The sequence below is a fragment of the Dipodomys merriami genome, unplaced genomic scaffold (genome assembly GCF_024711535.1).
Source record: "Dipodomys merriami isolate MVZ:Mamm:240054 unplaced genomic scaffold, mDipMer1.0.p SCAF_1373, whole genome shotgun sequence".
Lineage (NCBI taxonomy): Eukaryota > Metazoa > Chordata > Mammalia > Rodentia > Heteromyidae > Dipodomys > Dipodomys merriami.
The window spans coordinates 91,351-96,147 of NW_027202686.1; the positions used below are offsets into that span (position 1 = coordinate 91,351).

At 34.9% G+C, this 4,797-nt stretch overlaps 1 non-coding gene across 1 annotated transcript; it reads right to left on the reverse strand.

The window, feature by feature from the left end:
* Positions 1-3,730: 3,730 nt before the first annotated feature.
* Positions 3,731-3,837, reverse strand: LOC138825528 (U6 spliceosomal RNA). The gene has a single exon (XR_011371423.1). It is a non-coding gene; the product is annotated as a U6 spliceosomal RNA (small nuclear RNA).
* Positions 3,838-4,797: the final 960 nt, after the last annotated feature.

The window sequence follows — 4,797 nt, forward strand, 5'->3', positions numbered from 1 at the left end:
GTCCTATATTTTTGCATGGGGCCCTCTGAATTAACCAGAAATCTCCAGGATTTTTCATGCACAGTAATACAAATAAATATAGCTTCTATTCTTTTTTGAATTAAGGGAGGTTGCATTTAGTTCTTTCCCATGTTTGATTCATGAAAAAGAAATCCTGAAGTGTATCTGTAAAACACAAAACTCAAGCTACCCAGAGAGAAATAATCACATGATTAGTGGTTCAAATGATATTTCATCTTTGCAATTTTTTAGAAAACTGCATTCTTGGGGCTGGGAAGGTGGCTCAGTGGTAGAGCGCTTGCCTTGCATGCATGAGGCTCTGGGTTTGATTCCTCAGCACCACATAAGCAAAAAGAAAAAAGCCAGAAGTGGTGCTGTGGCTCAAGTGGTAGTGTGCTAGCCTTGAGCTGAAGAACTGAGGGACAGCGCCCAGGCCCAGAGTTCAGGCTCCACAACCGGACCACCCCCCAAAAAGAAAGAAAGAAAGAAAGAAAGAAAGGAAGGAAGAAAGAAAGAAAGAAAGAAAGAAAGAAAGAAAGAAAGAAAGAAGGAAGGAAGGAAAGAAAGAAAGAAAGAAAGAAAGAAAGAAAGAAAGAAAGAAATAAAACTGCATACTACTTTCTACTGTATTTTGACCAAGAGAGTACAAAATTTCCTTTCCTCCACACTCTCACAACATTATTACCTTCTGAGTATTTCCAAGGGCAGGTTTTTCCTATGTGCAGTACCCCAGACTGGCCTTAGAATCAAATCCTCTTACTCCAACCCCCTAAATGCTTGGAATTACAAGCCTTTACCACCACACCTGACTCCTTTGATTTTGTTGAGAAGAGTTATAATAGTTATGAAGTAGTATCATAGTAATTTTGAGTTGCATTTCTCTAATGACTTCTGTTCACAAAGCATTAAGCCAGCATAGAAGTGGTATTAAACACAAATTTGTAAACCCACTGGTGATTTTCAGGGCTTTTTGGAAAGCAGGGCTATTCAGAACTTTCATCCATATTAAATCAAGTTTATTGTTAATCTCATCTTTAATATCTCTATACAAAATGAATACTTAATTCAATATAGTAGAAAGGAAAAATTAAGCAACTCCTAACATTTTTCACTTTTCAATAAAATGATATTGCTTAAATCAATTTCTGTTTATGCTTGAGACTATACTACTTAATTTGGTTAGACCTTTTACAAAGCTTTATATACTTTATTTATTTTATGTTGATTGCTCTTTCCAAATCCTGCATGTCTAATTTTGGTTTCTTTCAGTCTCATGTAGTTCAGATTTCAAACCGTAGAATAAATGGAAGGAAACAAACAAACAAAAAAAAAGAGTTCCTCTCATCTGATGATGCCTCTACAAGAATGAGGAAAGAGTTCATCCTGCTAAGGATCTATGATAGAATTTCAAAAAGAGAATTCATTTTTCTATGTTTTCCCTATCTTTGTGATGTACCTTAAATTATATAAAACAAAATACACTGCTCAGATACTCTTACGTTTTATCAGTTTTGTACATTTTCTTATGGACTTCACATCTGTCTACAACATTCCTTCTTTATAAATGTCCCTGATATTTTTACACTATCAAGACATAAGATAACCAGTTTGATTTACAGCATGAGAGTTATCCTCCTGGCTTCCTTGGAAGCAGAGCATGGTCAATAGATAACATTACTTCTGGTTGCTCACTTCATGTAATGGTTTCTGTAATACATTTTATTTAGTATTTTAAAAACTGTTGGCTAAACTCAAAAGCTCATTCATAGAAGTTTATGTTAAGTTTTTCACAAGTTTTAATTCTCTTAATTCTTAAGATAACATTTGCTATAATACTAATATTATTACCATTTAAGTGTTGGGAAAAATTGTAATTAAAGGCACTAAATGCATGGCCCAAATACACACAGTGAGGAAAAAAATGAGTCAAAGTTTCCAAAAGTCTTTCAGCAATTCAGAAAAGGTAGGTAAAATCTCACCATTCTCTTACACTCTAAATTCAATATTAATATTGCTCAAGAAGTAATAGCATAGCAATTATTGCCGATGATGATTGTTTTCTGTCACAATTTGTCTTTAACACAGACTGTGTTGTTAACATTGCGTTATCATGCACAGAATTGAGCTTATACATTGAGTTTCAAAGACAGCCAAATTTCTTCTGTACTACAGTTCCATTTTTCTTTTTAAAAAGTACCAAAACTTTTAAATATCATCACTTTCTGTCTTTTAAGAATCCAAAAGAGAAATAAATTCACATTTAATTTAATAAATTCACCTTTTCTTTTAAAGCAAAGTGCTTTAAAAGTAGGAGATGATAAAAACAGGCCCCCATGAAGTAAATTTTCTTCTACTTTTAAAATTATTCTGAAAACCTTGTGCTGGTTGGTCACACCCATAATCTTGTTTACTTGAGATATCTACTCAGGAGGCTGAGATCTGTGGATAACAGTTGGAAGCCAATCAGGGCAAAATTATTTTTGAGATTATTTTTCAAAAAAATTTAATGAACTAGCAAAGAGCCAGGAGTGCAGATGTTGCTCACCAATCTAGAGAGGAAAGGCCTAGCAAGACCTTAAAGCCCTGAGTTCAAATTCTGAGCACTCCAACACACTTGTGTACCCGTGCGCACACACACACACACACACATTTATTCAAAATACCCTCGTGTCGGTGTTTTGCATTAATTTATTTGTTAACAAGATTATATGGATAAAATAAGGGAAATAAACTCTTCAATCTCAGAACATTTTTATACATTTTTTATTTTAAAAATACTGCACAGAGGGGTTACATTTACATGAGCAAGGTAATGAGTACATTTCCTAACAAGCATTGTTACCTCCTCCTTTATTTTTCCCCCACCATCCCTTCTCTCCCACCTCCACAAGTACACTCCACTCCTCTTCTCTCCTTCCCCTACCTAAATTGTAAAATTCATTTTTCATCATACGTCTTGTGCATCTCATTGTTACAATGGGTCAACCCATATCCCTATTTAAGCATTTTGTTGTTTTCTTCTTCTCCCCAAATTAGAGAAACGTATATACAAGATGTAGGCGCACCAACTTCAAATCCAGTGAAAAAAGGGGTTATAGCGTGGTTGAGGAACATATAAAGGAACAAAAAAAAAATCACATTGTACAGTATAAGTATGTTAGAAATAATAGCAAGATAGAATCACTTGTGTACCTATCTTGGTGTTCGTTTAGCTTAATATCATCTTATCTGGTCAAATGCACATAGCTTAAGACATTTTCTGATAATCCCGGACATATATTAGCTATTGAAAATAAGAGAAACCATGGGACCTATATTTCTTTGGAGTTGGCTTACTTCACTTAAAAATTTTTTTCCAAATCTTTCCATTTCCTAACAAATTGGGCAATGTCATTCTTTCTGATGGAGGCAGAGCATGCAATTGTATATATTTACCAGGTTTTCTTGATCCATTCATCTACTGAGGGGCATCTGGGTTGGTTCCATATCTTAGCTATGGTAAATATTGCTGCAATAACCATAGTTGTGCTGGTAGTTTTAGTATGGTCTTGTTTGTGATCCTTTGGGTAAATGAACAAAAGTGGGATTGCTGGGTCATAGGGGAGCTTTATGTGGAGTCGTTTGAGGAAACTCCATACTGCTTTCCAAAGTAGTTGAAGACTTTTACACTCCCACCAAGAATGCAGTAGGGTTCCCTGGTGGCCCCATCCCCTCCAGCATTTGTTGTTGTAAAAACATGGATTGCTTCACTAATTTTCAAGTCATCCTTGAGCAGGGGCCATGCTAATCTTCTCTGTATCATTCAGATGTTAGTGTATAGGCTGCCAGATTAAGCACAGAACATTTTTTATATAGAAGGTGTAATTTATTTTCTTAGTCAATTCCACAAAAAAGTAAGTTCAAAAGAATTGTCATGAAATTTTAGAATCATGCATTTCTTACAAAAGCACACATTTTTGATGTTGGCATAATTTGTGGAGGGGAAGGGGAAAATGTTTAAATAGGGATACAGGTAGACCCATTGCAACAATGAAAGGAACTTTACAACTTTGGTATCTCTACTACTGCCATACCTGCAGATTGTAACTTCATTGCTTCTTTTGAGGTAAGTATCACTATTCCTGGGTCTGCTTGGACTGTGGTCCTCCTAACACAAGCAAAACACATAGCACGCATCAAATGGTTAAGAGTTTCTGAAACTTCCTTTTTTTTTTTTTGGTCTGGGCTTGCCTGGAACTGCAATTCTCTAATCTCTGTTTTCTAAGTAGATAATATTAAAGGTTTGAGCCACTTTATCCAGTAAAAGTATACAATTTCAAGATATCTTGATATTGCCTATATTTGTGCTTAACATATATAGCTAACCTTAATTTTCTCCCTCTTTTGTTTAGTACTCTGTGTTGAAAACATTGACTTTCTTGATATACATGGCTTTGTTTTGGGTGGAATCCCATCACAATCCAAAAAATCTTCCAAAAAGTTTATGTCAAGAATCATGGAAAAGAAGGCTTCAGGTTGGAAAGAAAACACTGATCCTTAACTTATAATTGCAGTATATTTATAGTGTTAGTCAATACTTTCTGAAGTATGAGAAGAGAAGGAAGACAGAAATGTGAAAGATGTCAGGTCTCTGTGGAATTTCTGTAGTTGTCACTTCATGTTATATTCTTCCTTAAAACTTGCTTTATTAAAAGCCTCTGGGTGGATATTTGTTGGACTGATTGGTAACCTTACCCAAGAAATGAAGCTGATTTTAGAAGGTTGATGATTTGGTAAATAAAGGAATGATGAAAATGA